Source organism: Struthio camelus, chromosome 2 (genome assembly GCF_040807025.1).
Source record: "Struthio camelus isolate bStrCam1 chromosome 2, bStrCam1.hap1, whole genome shotgun sequence".
Classification (NCBI taxonomy): Eukaryota; Metazoa; Chordata; class Aves; order Struthioniformes; family Struthionidae; genus Struthio; species Struthio camelus.
In genome coordinates, this window is record NC_090943.1 from 146,011,628 (window position 1) to 146,028,323 (window position 16,696).

The following is a 16,696-nucleotide window of genomic DNA, read 5'->3' on the forward strand; positions in this document are numbered from 1 at the left end:
CACCCCTGCACATTCACACATGGATGTGTATACATATCCAGGAGATGGCACTGGCTGAAGCCGGGATAGGATTTATGAATAAACGGCCATGTGGCTCCTTCAGTGATATTAAAGCAGGAGATGCATCATTTCCTCCTTGTGGTGGTGTCATTCTCAGGGACTTGTGTGCTTCAGGAAGGGAAGAATATTTCTCAAATCTACTAGAGGACGATTGGGAGCTGTGCTTGCTTGAAATCTCACAGCTTCACCATGTCTGATTGGAAAAAATAGCAACTCACAAAAAGAACTAGAAGATGCAGGGCTGGAAGGGACCTCTGGCCTGAGTCCTGTCCTCAGTTATCGCACGTAAGCTCATAGTACAAACTCTCATAAACAAATCAAGTTCAATTTAAAACGATATGTATGCTTTCCCCATAATTCTATTAGAAAGCAACCCTATGGGGCTCCACACCTGCTAATCTGCAGTTTTCATTTATCTGTGGCCAGCTCTGTCCTTTACCTTTGGCCTTACCTTACCTCTGCCCAGGCCGCTAAATGCCCAGATGCTTTGATGGGCAACAATTATATTCCCCTCCACTCTTCCTGCTAGCTGAAACAAACCAGATGCTTTTGAATCTCCTCTTACAACACAGGCTCTTCCCTCCCCTGCTCATTTGCCTGACCTTTCTCTGCAGCTGTTCAGCTTTGAATGAATCCTTTGTGAATGAAGGTGAACATAGTTTTCCAGATGACTCTCAAAAGAGCCCTGTACCAGTGCATTAAATCTGCCCTCTCTCCACTGTTCAGTCTTATATTTTATACACACTAGAGCTATGTTTCCCGTATATTGGTGGCTCACAGTCATGCTGTGACTGACTAATGCAGCATGATCCAGCTTGTGTACCAGATCCAGCCCAGTACATTCCCATTCAGCCAGTTGTCTTTTCCCCACAGAAGTCAGCAAATGGCTGTTTTGGTAGCAAATGGTGCCCAAAACCTGAACATTTTCCCCTTTACACCAGCTGGCTTACAGCCCACAGTGGCTACTTCATCCCTGTACACGGCAGAAGCAATTGGGAAAAGGCAATACCTTCTTGCAGTGCCTGGCTAGAGCTTCTGCCTTGTCCTACAGAGAGAAGCAGCATCCAACAGAAGCTGGAGCTCCTGCCATATCCAGATGTTATGTCACAACCTATGTTGTGACTGTTACTATAACAGCGTTGCTCACCACACACATGTTGCCCTTTGCATGAACACACTTGCAGGAGGACAGGCTGTCCCAAGGCCATTCCTCTTCCCCATGACTGGACATGGTTGCAGAGACCGGACTGCCCAGGACTAATGCATGTATAGATCTTTTCCTCCTCACAAGCTCCCATATTCAGCTGAGAAACATCTAGCTTACAGCCAAATTTCTTGACAGAAGTTTTCCAGTTAGGACCTATGTTCCACATTATCACATTTCACCTCATTTCCTTTAATACTCGTCATTGCTCATTGCTCAAATCAGCAAGTTCTTTATGGGTAGCATCTCCCACGCCCCATTACTGACAGTGCCTCCCAACATTGTGTCATAAGCTAATATCACTGGCACATTTCGACTTCTTGTGTCTCAGCTGGGAATGAAACACTAAATAAAGTCAATTCCAAGTCTAGACCTGGAGGAATTCCACAAGCAACTGCTTCTGGCGTATTCATTCTCATTCCATCATAACTCATCATGATCTTCCTGTTTTTCAGTGCTTCCCTCACTTTAAAATTCATGTATCTTATAAATCTTCTCCAGTATAAGAAATAATTTCCTAGTGTTATTTTAACTCCTTAAGGCAAATTGGCATTTCCCTCGTCTGAAAAGGTCAGTTATCTTATACGAGAAAGCACTGTGGTAATCTGGCATGATCTACCTTGAGCAAATTCATATTATATTTCTTACCATGCCCAGTTATCTCCTGTTTCTTTCCTTTAGCATGTTTTCTATGTCCAGCTGATCAACACGTCTCTCGTGTGAGCAGGGTGGGGAAGAGAGTTGGTGCTTGTGCATACTTGATGCTTGATGCTCTGTGCTCTGCTCTGTGTCTGTGATACTGCAGCTGCTGGAGTCCATGCAGTCAGCCTAAAGCAGAAGGAAAAAAACAAGGAGTCAAATCATGAGCTCTCCCATGGAGCTCTCCCATGGAGCTTCCATCCTGATAGAACCTGTTGCCTCATGAAACTCAGAGTGCTAGGGGCTAAGTCAAATATCTTAGATAGAGATGAAACACTAGCAATTATTAAGAGACAGTTAAAAGGATTATCTTTCCTCTTGCTCCGTAAACCGTTCTCTAGCTGGGCTAAGAGGACGAGAACTCCTAGTTTAAGAGCTCTAGATAAGGTGCATGACAAAAATGTAATGATTTCCTCTGTACTGTTTGGCCGCCATCCCAGAGAAGATATCACTGTAGATGAAGCATTCCACTAGGCCCATGGCTGTATCTTCATTGTAACCTCCACAGCAGGTCTCCATTGTGGAGACACATTGTTACTGGGGGTGTGGGGGTGTGTGGACACAGTTTGCTTTCTACATACTGCATTTGGAAGTGAAGAGCGTGGGAAAGTTCTTGTGTAAGCCTCAGACCAAGCAAGAGTGTGCCTGTTTGGCATGAGTGCTGGGTTTGGTGAGCAAAGGGGCTCTGTATCAACTTGTTAATGCTTTAAACAAAGGATGCTGCCTATTGATTAGGTCATGTAGGCAGATGAACAACAGACATTGAGCCGGGTTTAAGGTTCTGCAACCTCCGCACTCCCCGCTGGGGAGTGGCATGCTTGTGAGCATGCACCTGGCAGATGTACTGAGCATTTAACCACTCTGTGCAGCAGTACAGCCCCAGTGCAGCAAATAACCCAGGCAGGCCCTCCTCACTCTGCCCCTCAGGCATGCAGGCATGTGTTAGGCACAAGCAGCACAGGCAACTGCCAAAGTGGCAGGCACCGGTGGTTGGCACACCACCAACTTCCTTAGAGCTGGAGGAGCCTAGGGCTGGGTGTTTCAGTAAGGGGTGCAGCCCAAACAGCCGAACCATGCCTCCTACTGCACGCTCCACAAGTGGGGAAGTGGTGCAGGGGATAGCAATCATCATTACCTGCATTTCCCCAATGCCCCAAAAGGGCAGGAGAGAACCCAGTCTTCCAGGTACACTCTCAGCATGGTTTGCTGGCCTGGCTCTGCTCCAGCCCAAAAATCTTGTCCTGGCTCCTGGCCTACTCCCCCTTCCAGCAGCCCCAGGGGATTTTAGGAGACTGAGTAGGAGATGCTGAAGGGAGGGAGAGGAAAGGTCTCAGGACTCAGTATGAGATCTTTTCTCCAGTGGACACAAGATCCACCAGCAGATAGTGTCTCATCCGCTTCAGAAATCTACCTCGATGCCCTGTATCCACTACAGATTTTGGTGAGCTAAAGATTCATTTTTTTAAACTAAACCTTCAAGGTCTATTGCTCTGAAGCCAATTTTGCCTCTGAAACCGTGAGGGAGGTAGGAAAAACCCTCACAGGAACATGATGAGTTCCCCACCCCAAATCTCTGCCACAATTCAGGAAGATGCTGCCATACTACAAGAAGAGGGCAGGCCAGTGGATGGAGCAAGAGGCTCTCAGAAAGAGTTTAATGGAACGAAGAGGGAGGGTAAGAGACACAGTCTCCCAGCAACAGGAACACAAAGGTGGAAGATCGAGGAAGCAGGAGAGGGAAAAGCCAGCCACCATCTTGCAAAGCATGACCCACCCCAGCCCCCCTCGCACTGCACCCTGCAGTATGCAGCCACTGTGGGAAGCACTGGGGGGGCAAAGCTCTGTGCAAAGATAGCCATAGCCCTGAGCACTACCTCAGACCTCTAGCCCTCTCTGCACAAGACACTGTGCCAGTGTCTCTGCCGGTTCAGAAATACCCAGCCCTCCCACCAGCTGTTAAGGCAGGAATTTGGAGAAAAGATGATGAGCCTGCTCTGAGGCACCTCCTGGCTGCTGGTGAAGCCGGCTCCCCTTCAGGGAACAGTCCCTTGGGAGCAGTGCAACAGCATCCTCTCATCCAACATGTTGCACGTTTCTTAGTCTCAAGCCTTCTGCTACGTGCATGTTCTGGGGACTAGAAGTGCCCTTCCCCAGGGAGCATACTGTGGCACTCAAAATGCCTGCGAAGGGGAGATTAAGAGTCATTGGCCCTTAAAAACTACCCCATGCGTATTCATCTTGGTGCTGTTTTCTACACTGACAGGACTTTCCATTAGTGCAAATCCTTCCAACATTCAGTGAACATCAATAATAAACAAATAAAAAAACAATTCTAACTTAATCTTGTTATGCGCTTGAATTTAACAACTGACTATCACAAATCACAATACAACCTTTGAGCACTTTTTATATTGGATAATCTATAAGCCTTTTACTTAGACAAAGAAAACCTAAAACATTGAGAAGAGAATATTTTCATTCTTTGCTGTGAAATTAAAGTTCTGGCTCCCTCATAACAAAGTGGAAAAGAAATATAAAAATGCTTTTGCCCAAATGCTGGTTTCTCTGTTTCACTCTTTAGTAGAGCTGATACATCACTCACGGTGTTCTCCTCAGATAAGGTCAAACAATAATGAGGCAGAGCATCCAGATTTCAAATAAGTCAGGACAATTATACTAGGAGAGCTCTTTGTATAATAAAACAATTGGCTCTGGGTTTCTTTAACATTTCTCTTTAAACAACTGCACTGAAATCCATCTCAATTTACCAGCTTTTAAATTAAATGGCTAAACAAACAGTCCCACCACTGTTGACATTTTGACTATGACTTTTAGTAAAAGAATAGAAAAATGCATTCCTCTCTGTAAAGGTTCATCTAAAATATCTTGAGAGCTCCCTCACTTTATTTCAGTTTGTTCTAGTCTCTTAGCAATCATGACTTAGCCACTTCATATAAATTATGACTCCTAGGTCCTAGATTTTTTGGTAAGAAGATCTTGCCCCAACAGATACTGTGTATAGTAGCAAGGAGTAGTCCTGTTTTTCTCAACATTCTCAATGGTTTGACATTTCAGAGAAAAAGGGCTAGCTAAACAGCTAGTTAATAGACTGGGAATGACCTTGCAAAGAGAAAACAGCATGATAATTAAGTTCTCATAAAAATCATATTTATAAGTGTGAGGCTGGGTAGATTGAAAAAAGGATGGAAAACTGTGTGGAGCGTCCAAAGTCCCCATTCAACTGCCTCTGGCTTTGCCTGTGCAAGCTGTCAAGCTGCATTCTTGTATAGGAAAACATTACATGGCCAGATCTTAGCTAGGTACTTTCCAGGAAGGCTGGTGTCACATGATGGCCACCCAGCATGCCAAGCTCCAACATATAGCTTTAATTTCAGTGATGATCACAAGTCTACGTTGACCACAGCAATAGCAGTCTCTCCCAGTACAGGATCTGGTGGCAAGGAACAAACTGTGTCTTTATTTAAAAAAACTGAATAATGGAATCAAGTATATGGAGGAAAAGCCTTTGGAGAGGAAAAGATGACTGAGACTGGTCAGATCATTCTGGCCTGCTACCACTGTTTGAGTAAAGAACTTGCCCTTTCCAGAAGATATTCCATCCCTGAGGACTTAATTACAGATTACAATTCCAGAGACCAGACTCTCAGCTGGTAAAAATTGATAGAATGTTATTAATTGAGCCAGCTACAGCAGGATTTGATTGAAAATCTAATCCCTGGTTGCTGTAAATTATTCCCAGGTTATTTTTTTTCTTACACTTTGCTAGATGAACTAGTATCCTTCTGTCTGACAGTCATTCTGTAAGCCATAGAATGGTGGGTTTTCCCCTAGACATGTTTTTCCATCTGACCAAAAGGTCATAGAAGAAAGAGTTGACAGCGGCTTCAGGAAATCAGCTAGCCCGTCTTCCACCCTGCAGCAGGATTAGCTGTACTTAACACTATAGACTTTTTCCATATTGTCAGATCCCACAAACTGTGGATATTCCCAGGATGCTTCTTTTTCATGACTGGGCAACTTTGGCCACAGAAGGAAGAGGGAATCTGCAAGTGCAGAGCAGGTTTTGAAGCAGCTCCTCATCAAGATCCTGCCAGGACATCAGAGCAGGACTGGCCAGGGAGGAGCAAGAAGCCCAAACTGCAAACCCAGGGACCCACTAATGGCATGTTTTCACATGTGCATGTACAAAGGAAGCAAACAGACTCTAGCTGACGGCATCAGTGACGCTCTGGAAGCTTGGAAGAAGTGGAAGGTATCCTCTGCAGTGACCTGGGCAAAGGATTACTTGGGTTCATCTGATGTGCACTCATGGCCTAAGAACTCAATAGCCCTCTGGAGCTGTGGGCCCCTATACCCTCTGCAAGGGAGTTTAATAATCATTCTCCATTCCTGTGCATGCTGTAAATTGTTTGTTACTCCAACTATCACACATCTGTCTTTCAGCTCTCTCCAGACTATCTTGTCTTTAAATGTGGCAATATGTTCCTGATGGATTCATTCAGTAATTTATCAGGTACAAACTAGCCACAAGGATAAGACTGGGATTTATGAAAGATCATTTCTTGAAGTAAAAACTATGAAACTGAAATACTGAATGCAGAGCCTCCTCCAGGGAAAGTGTTCCTGTGCAGGAGAAAATAATGGCAATTTTTCATTCATTCTGCTGGCTTTTTTCCCTTAGGCTCAGCTACAGTTTGCACACCCATGTCAACACAGAGACACCAAACCAAGTATTCTGACCATACCACAGCACCCTTGTACTAACATCCCCACAAAGGAAAAACAGAGTCCAACATGCCAATCACACTGAAGATGGAGAAACATGGATCAAAAAAAGTCCTTCTTTCCATTAGAACCACTAGTCATATGCTTATTTATTTACTCTAAATTCATCAAATCACCCTCCAGTATCTTAGCCCAATCTAATCTTGCTTGCCTTTTAGCGCTCAGTTGAAAAGAGAAATACCACAATAAGCACAATAAATCAACCAGCTTGCAGCAGCACCAACACATAAACACATCTGCAAACGTGAGTGGGGAAGAACACCTGACAGAAGTTCTCAAAAAGATTACGTTATCTACCATTTCTGTTGGAGCCTCCGTATAACTTAAATCAGGATAGAGGCTGCATGGACTTGGGCATTGTGCCAACATATGCAAAGGCACAAGTCATGGCTGAAAGATTTCACAGTCAAACTTTTCTGGAGCATCCACAGGGAGATGGTGTTGTGTGTCCTTCACCACAGTAAGTGCTTAGTAGAGATATTTCAGTGGGACTGCTGTCCTTAGGGAAGCTTGGGAATTGTCTTCCTCTATCATGTAACATGGAGTGTGACTGTCTCAGTTGTTGCTAATATGATAATCGCAGCCCCTTTATCCCTGTTGGTCTCCATTCTAGTAAATCCACCTCTCTCCAGGAAATCCCTTCCCAGCAGAGGATGAATGAATTGTTCTTTAGCCTTTCTGTGAAATGTCCAGAACACGATGGCTTAATTTATCCTACTAAACTAAACAGGTCCAGGGCAGAAGCCTCATCAGTGAGGTGTGATCATCCACACTGCAACACTGTTGACATGGCTTAACATACGACATAACAATGTCGTAGTTTTAGTACATGCCATGCAGCACTGGTCTAGTCAAGGCCCAGAGGAGGTTTAGAGGTTAGCAGTAGACGGCTTAGATATGGCCATCCTATTTTGGGAGGTAAGAGAGTTTAGCTATGTAGACACATGAAAAGCTTAAAGCCCAGTGGCAATGAAATGTGCTAACAGTGCCTTGGCAGCCATTTCCATCAGGCAGGACCCCACCTGCTACAAACTATTTTAGAAAAGAAACTTAGGACACAAGCTGCAGCTGTGACAAGAAGTTTAGATATGCTAAATCTGAACTGCTTGCCTCCAGCTCAGAAGGCTGCTTTCGCAGCAGGGAAGAATCTCCTGGCTAGCAGGAAAGAGTAGGCTTTTATTAATGGGTGACAACGGTCTGGAAATGATGCAAGCACCTGCATTCTCACCACCATCTGCTGAAAAATAAATACTGCTAGTGAGGTGCAGCCCACTGCAGGCTCCGGACCTGCATCTGGGTGTTTGTGTGAGCATGTACATGCTTGTGTATGGAAGGAGAAGGCAAATAAACTCAGAAAACAACACAACCTCTCCAGATTCCTTCATTAATTTCTCCGGCAATTACATGAAGTCTAGACCCTTAATTAAACTAGCTCTAGACCACTGACTCATCTCGGGAAAAAGAGCTAGCAGCTCCCTACATGGGGTAATACCAGAGCAGACAAGGGTTTCCTGTACTCGAAGGGGTTAGCTGGAAGGTGTGTGGGTAGTCCATGGATGAGCACAACTTCAACTCTTAACAGAGCATTTTCAAAGGCATAAAGGAGACCTGGGGGTCTCCCATCAAGTACAGCCTTCTCCATTACAAACGATATACATCTCCATCACAGACGTTTCATACTCCTCTGGTTTCACATTAGCTGAAGGTCTGGGCAGGTCCACCACTATGTATTACTTACAAGGCAGTGTACTCCTCTCTTGGTGCTATAGAAACAACAAATATTACCACAGCAGCCTATAAAAGCTTCAGGGCACACCCAGTGTAATAGGGTCCTGTTCCTGCTATGGGACATTAATGCAGTTAGAGGGGTCCTGACTCTGCACCATGGTGCTCGTGAGAAGACTGCATTGCACTGCAGGGGCCAGATTGAGAAGCCACCTCTCAGCATCCACCATAGCCAGTGCAACACCTAAAACATCTGTGCCCGGGGCCATCACTGACCCACAGCATCAGAGTTCAGTGGGCAGGCTCCTGGTAGGGTCAGCGGCAGGAATGGGGCATCTCCACATGTGATGTAGTGCTCCCATGCACTAAGCAAGGATTGAAAGCACAGCCTGAACTCTTGCTCCTCTGCTGTTCTCCAGCTGTCCTCTTGATATTCAGAGTCTTCTCTTAAGGGAGGTACCCGGCTGAGCAGCGCTTCACTTTCCGAAAAAACAGCCAAGGGAGGAGGCAGAGGTGACCATCACCCCCTCTTACATGCTAATTCAGTGGCTGCAGCACTTACCCCCAAAATGGGAAACCGCCTGCCAATTTCCCCTCCTTAGCATGACCATAATCCAGGTCTTTTTCCACCCACCTATATATACCCTCAGGCTTTCTCTCTTGCTGTTCCAGATCTGCCTTCTTCTCTGAGCCCAGTTCTTTTGCCACCCCCCATCCTGGTGGTTAGAGAATATAAATGGAAATGAGAACTGTAGGTTTCAATGCCCTCAGGCTGAGGAGAGCGTTGGACCTAGGTCCTGCTCATTGCTAAGCAAAAGTGTCAACCATCGGGCTAATTTCCAAGAGGCAAGCAGAAGTGTCACTACTATGGGTTACATTCTTAAGATATTCTTATGAGCTGCAGTGCTTTTTGTTGAACTCAGTGCTAACCGTATGGCAAAAACGTGCTGAAAGCTGGTGGATTTAGGGGTTCTTCGTGCTAAAAGTCTAGACGGTGAGGGAGTTCACATATGCCTACACTCTCAGTCCATTCCCTTTTCAAGCACTCTTAATCTCGCTGCAAGTTACTAGTAAAACAGATACCCAAGAGCTTTATGTCACATTAAGAAATGGAAACTTAGCAATAACATTTCTTGGTTTATTGGAATAGGAATTAGAAATGGAATTAAACGTAATTTTCAATGAACCCAAGCTAAACATGGGAAGATAAATCTTGTAATTCTTCTAATGTACTTCAGATCATGTATTTCATGCCTAGTTTTAAGCCGTGGAGCTTAACTGTTAAAGAGGAAAGTAACCACTGCCCCAGGACAGCTCACCAAATCCCTTTTTCAAAAAGCGGTTCACATAACAGCATAATTTAGCCCTGGTATAATTTTGTTGCTTTCCGTCCCAAGAGTTTATTTTGCTTACTGCATGTTTCCAGAATGGGGAAAGACTCAGAAAATAATATTTAAAAAGCTTTTCCATGTGAAGGAACAGCACCTCTCCCTGTCAAAGCCCAGGCATATCCAGGAGTTCTGTGGCATATTTGGGGAACTGTGGCTCAGGGAACTGTATCTTTCAAGGGAGCTCCCTAGATCAAGGCTCAAAACATACTATGACCTTGGGAAAAGCACTTAGTCTTTCTCTGGCTAGGTCTGTTATATAAATTAAATCCTGCCAGCGGATGTTCCGGGGCACTGCAATTCAATCCTCTATAAACTGTTGACATAATCCTTGGCATGAGTTTCACTGAAGCCAGCTGGCAGGGTCCCAAACAATTCCCAGCACAGTTCAGGAGTTAGCACAATCCGGGGCCATTCCCAATAGACACGTAGACTGCAGCCACTCTGCTCTGGAGGGAAACACAGTGAACATAGCCCACTCCATGCCAATTGGCCTCTGTGCCCAACAGTGAGCTTTGGGCATGTTTTGTTTACTACTATAGACACAACCAATGCACCTAAAATGGGATAATTTCCTTCACAATGCACTTTGTGCTCCAAAGATACAACTGTATATTATAACTACTGTTACAATTCTTGCAGACACATAACTGGAATGCCTATAAGATCATTTGAAAGCACATGTAAATATAGGGGTCTTTCCCATCTCAGAGTACCATATAGGAAACAGCTACCAGAAAGCACATTCTATAGGAAGTTCATGCTCACATCTGCCAGCAATGCCTGCCAGAAAAAGCAACCAAAAGGAAAGCAGCGTGGTGGCCCACTGAGGCAAGTTTTGCAGTTTTCTCCTCTTTGCAAGCGCATGAGAGAAAATGCTCATGCACTGCTCCCCCACCACCACCTCGTGAGAGAACATGATGGACCCTTCCTTCTCCAGAGATCCTTTGATGTAGGTGATGTTCCCTATCCCACCTAAGAATGGCCATAGCCAGCCAGGCTACCAATGCTCGTGTGATGGATGTTAGCCAATGTCCTTTCAGCTGGGCACAAAATACAAGTCCAATTTCATCCATATTTGAACCCTCAATGAAATGTGGTCACTTCCAGAACGGGATGTTGGAGCTTTGTAACAACACATCCTGACATTACTTAACAGTCTCCACAGTCAAGGGATACTTTTTAGCCAAAAGGACACAAAAATGACTGCAGACACTGAGACTGTTCTGTTTATTCTTCCTGAAGCAGCAGTCTCTTCCATCACTTTCCCACACTCCACCTGCCAAACAGAATACTCTTAATGACAATTTGTGCAGCTTTAAAAGCACATACTCTTCCTAAAGAAAAATGCATACTGCTTACTAATGTAGGATAGCACGCTGTACATCATGACACTGATACATTCTGGGTCAATGAACAATCCTATTTTACTACTTTCTGAGTTATTTCTGGGTTATTTCTGAGATTTTTGTTCATAGCAGCTTAGATACAATTTCTTTTGGAGCTGTTAGCCCACACCTCCATGCAGACTCTGTGCGCAGCTGCATTACAGTCCATAGCTGGAGCTGTTTTGTATGTAATACTTTCTGCATAAAAAACAATAGAAAACGGAATTGGTGATAATTATTATGACAGCCCTTCTTTTTTTTAAAGATCTTGGTAGAAACCAATCTCTGACACGAGGAGAGATTCAGTTGTGTTTTCACCCTGCAAACAGTTGCCTGAGTGTTCATTCCTGCATATTATTCTGTTTTCCAGAAGGGAGGTTTTGCAAGATGCTTTCATTCTGGAATCATGCCCTCTGCATAGATGATCCTGTGGTTTTCACCATCCACTGCTCTCCCTTCTCATCTCTGAATGAAGGAATAAAAATATACTTGCACATTTTCTAATAGAGGGCCAACTTCCAGCCAAGCATTACTGCTGCAGAGTAGACAGAATGGCTCAGCTTGTACAGAATTGATGGGTTGGCTGTAGCAGAACTTACTCCATTATCACATCTCTCTCTCTCTCTTCTGATGACAATATAGAAGTAAACAATGATCCTAGAAAAGAGCAGGTTTGGCACTAGCTCTGTGTAAAAAAATCAGGATGCTTCATTGTTCTCACTAATTATTAAACAGAGTATTAGCTACCAGACTACGTTTTTTAAAGCATTCTTCAGGCCAAATGCCCCTGCAGACTTGTCCAACTCCTAAACTCTCCTCTGCTCACTATTCCCAAAACTATGACTCTCCTACAGCTTTTACAGGCAGCTGCACATTTTAGGAAAGCAGAAATACTCTGAAATTTAGTTAAAATACACTTTGGTTACATCCGTTTCAGCTATTCACAGGACTCCAGCCTATTTCACCTCTCAAACGCAATTGTTTTTGACTGTGATGGAGCTTGAATCCACATCCCTGACTCAGCCACAGCCAAACCACTGTGCAGTACACAAAACGCACGGCCAGTTGGTACTAGCTCACTTCTGCAGTGATCTGCCCTTCAGATTTCAAGGGGAGTAACTCCCACTGCACAGTTTCAGGCCCCGTTTTGTTCCACTTCTTTAATCCTGCATCCAGTCATGGGCTCATCAGAGTCCTGAACCACTGTCAGCAGGAATGATGCCACTTGGTAACATCCGCGAGGGATTCAGCACCTGCAGGCTGAAGCTATGAGTCAAGAAAAGCAATTATAGGAAAGTAATTTATGCATCGAGCAAGAAGAGCAAGTAGCAGTATGTAAGAGCATAGTGAATATTTTATGGTGAGGATAACAGGATCATGTAAATAGACACACAAGCAGAAGGGAGAAAAGGTAAGTATATGGGCTAAAAACAACCCAATTTTTATTCTTAAATCATGAGAAACATTTTTCTTTATTATTTTTTCATGAAAAAACACACTTGGTCCATTCCAAGTCACAGAGTTTTCATGAAGCACGAGCACTGAACTACGTCTCTTGTTTTTAACAAACAAACAATCTCAAGCAGCTGTTGAAGAGGGAGGGGCAGTGGTGGGTGAACGCGAGGCGCTGGCCCCAGGGGGTTGCCAGCCCACGCAGCAGCAGCGCAGGGGCAGAGCAACCCCTCAATTCACCAGGCCCAGCCAGGCCCCACTGCCACTTCTCGCCCACAGCCTGAGGAGGGGGCAGCCCGAGGCAGGGAAAGAAAACGCCTCGCTGAAGGCAAGGCAGAAATCTGAACGCATCTCTCGGCTTCTGGCTCCTCGTTGGATTCCCCAGCCGGCACTGCCCCGGGGTCTCGCAGGCGGAAGGGCGGCGGGAGCACGACCCCCGCACCACGCCAAGGAGGCAGCACAAGGCCCTCGGGGACTCCCCCTCCATCCAGGCACAGCCGATCCCTAGCATTTCCCCAAGCCCTGCTCCAAGGAGCCTGCACGTAACTCAGGAGCCGCCTACGAAGCGCTCAGGCTTTAAAGGCTGCTTTGTGGCGAGAGGGGCCGCGGCTGCGAGCGCCGGCTGGCCGCAGCCTGACCGCGCGGCTCGCCGCCAGCAGCGCCCGCCATGTTCGCCGCAGCAGCCAGCTGCGCGCCTCCCGGGCTGCTCGCTCGCTCCCGAGCTATTCCCGGTTATTTTTAGCACCAGTGACTCCCGAGCGGCATGCGAGCGCGGAGTGCGCGACCCGGCTTGCAGCACTGCCTACGCCTCCCCCCGCCCCCCGAAGCACCCCCTTGTCGCCGGGCCGGCCCGCGGCGCAAGGCCGCCATCTCGCGGCTGGCAGCGCGGCACGTCGCCGCCGCCGCCGCCGCCGCCGCCGCCGCGGGGAAAATGGCTCCCGCCGCCGCCGCCGTGCGGCCGCGGTCGCCCCGGCCGGCGCCGGCAGCCGCTCAGCTCCCGCTTCACGGGAGCACTTCTCGTCAAAAATAACCTTTAGGAAGCGCCTGCTGAAAGCGAACAGGGATTAACCAGGTACCTGGAAGAAGAGAGCGCCTAGAACAAAGGAGAAAGAGAAAACGCAGTGGTAAAGGACACAAAGGTGCTTGGTTTGGTAACGGGTGCCAGGTGGTTACTAGTAATGCGTTTCAGGGGCAGGGTTGTGGAAGCTGCCTGGCGTTTGTCGTTCGTTTGAGAGAAAGAAGTCGGCAGTTCCGCAGAAAATAGTATTTTCCTGAAAAAATTGGTAAGGGGCTTGACTTGAAAAAGATGAGGGAAAATGTCAACAAAATAAAGGAAAGTCTACAATTTGATGGGAAGGGGAAGGACTTCTCCATCTCTGTTGGTGTTGTAACTGCCAAATAGGTTCCTATTTTCTTTCAGAGCTTGCAGATGTCAGGGTGCAGAGCAAGGGCTGCTCCACCCCATTTTCCTGTAGAAAAATCTCTCTCAAACTTCACATCGTTTATTTGAAATTTCTCATAGCACTTGCCTGCCTCAGGCTGACTTTCATCTTGAAGTTTTCCTAAAAATAGTTCAGCCAGGACCAGAAGTAGTTGATGGTGAAACACTTGTTCCTGCCTGTGTGAAAATCCCAGACAATTGCTCTGTACAAATTGCACAATCGCACCAAGCTGTACAATCAGGCCAGAGCGTCTCCGCACATTGAGGCCTGGCATTTGGCCAGGAGCCGGAGATGTAACTCTAGTCCAGCCTATCAAAACATCAAAATCTGTAGAAAATGTGCTCAGCGGGGACTTGTTGGAATTTGGCTGAAATCTGTGACAGGACAGTAAGCTGCAGCGTCAGGCCACCGCAAATGAAGGAGATTTTTCCTTGGCGACGCTGCTTTTGACTGCTACTGGCTGCTGTATCGTCAGGCATCAGATGTGAGAGCAGAGCCACCCTGGCAACCTGAAGATGAGTGCAGAGGACCGTAGGGCTGTGGATGGAAGTAACAGGGTGAGGAAAGAGGCATGGGATGGACAGCTCAGAGAAGTTTAGAGTGAGAGTGGAAGTCCGGGTTTGGCAAAGTAACCTGAGGGATGGAAACTGCAACTCAGTCCGCATGGAGCTGAAACTCTCTCCCAGAAGATCTGCGGGCACTTCTCGACCTGGAGCGTGATCTGAAGTCCCCAAATGACTCTGGGTGATTCGTGTGTCTTACTTCCCTTCGCGGTGGTTCACGGAGAGGGTGGCAGCTCACTGCCACCAGTTCAGGCAGCGTTACCAGGTACCCAGTCAGCTCAGGCAGAGAGGTGGGTATTAACGCTGTGTATGTCCCCGTCCCACTCATGACCCATACAGGTGTAAATTTGAGGCCATGTGATGGATTTGTTTTCCGTTTGCTCTTTTAAAACATGGACAGTTAAGCATACACAGACTTAATAAAGAATATTAAGGTTACAAAGCCACATAAACCACTCCAGAACATGGAGACTGACCCTGCAACCCTGATTCCACCCCTCATGCATGTCCGTTAACGTGTGTGCCACAAGCCTCTTGCCTCATTTGGCTGCAAAGGTTGGGTGGGACTCGTGTGATGGAGGAGGCTGCTGACTCTGTGACGGAGTCTGCTGACTCGGTGACGGTAGCCTGCAGTGTTGGAAGTTGTTTGCTATGCAAGGCCAAGAGCTAGAGCAGGAGAAGCGATAGCCTGGCTTCCACCGACTTGAACAATTGACTTCTGTTCCTGCCTTCACCACACAGCTGTGTCACCTAGAGCAGAGCGTTTCGCAGGCAGCTTTTATTTTGGCAGTTTCTGACTGGGAAGGAACTTAGATTTTGCATCCTGAACTGTATTCTGTTACACTGCAATTCCAAGGGCAGAACGAAGCTGCCCAGGACTTATTAGCATTGCCGTGTTTTAAATCGTACTCACAATAGCAGGAAGGTTTAGCTCTTCTCCTACATTGTCCAAAAGTCCCTTCTGCCCTTCTGCCTTAGGCCCTGTGTGTCCTCCTGCATAATATTTACGGCCTAGCATGAATCATTAAGGAGCCAATAGCCCAAATCACAGACAACCTCTTGGAGAGTCAGCCAGGAGGTAGCATTGCTCAGCCCAGTGCAAAGCACCTGGTCCATGCTGGCTGTAGTGTGCCACGCTTTAGGTCCTGTGCAATCTGCCAGGGATTCTCGTTTCTGTGGTACCCTCTGTATCACGATGACAGAAGCCCAGGGCATGTTAAGGTCAGTGATACAGCAGGCCAAATGAAGCAGAAGTGACAGGGCTGGAGAGCTGTGCAGCTTAGTACTGTTCAGTGACTGAACTTCAGGAACTCGCTGTGCAGCCAGAGCGCAGTCTCTGATAGCTGGGCATAACACTTTCCTCCCTGGCTTGGGAAACTGGTATTCTCCATGTGCGTGAGCAGGACAGATAACTTTGCAGGCTCTAGGATGTCAGACGTTCAGATGTCACAAGCCTAAGGTAGGCAGAAAGAACCCTTCCTTTTCTGCTGTTAAATAAACCGTGTATCTCCAAAATAAAAAAAGGTCACCGTAACTGATGTGAAACTGGCTTTTCAATTTGCAACACACTCTGCACTAAGGCCTCTGTGACTTACACTCCAGGACATTTAATTTCTGTCGGTGGAGCCAGCTTTCACCCACTGGAAGCAGAGCACTAAAGCCTTGGACACATGAATCAATCCATTTCATGACTTTTCTCTCATGACAAGAAAGAAATTGGACACCTGCAAGGATTTTCCTTTTTCAGTGGTAAAGCTTGCTTCAGCCTGAGCTGCAGCTGCAGAGGAGCTTCTTTCCCTTGCGCTGTGAGCCACCACCGCCTGCTGGGGGGCTGAGCTCGGTTCTGCCAGAGCTGTTGCCACAGCCTCGTGTCCTCGCCTATGGCCCTTGTCTTTTCAAGCTCACGGCATTTGCAGCCACATCACATAATTTCCATCTGCTTGCACAGCAAGCAGTTCTCTAGTGCTAG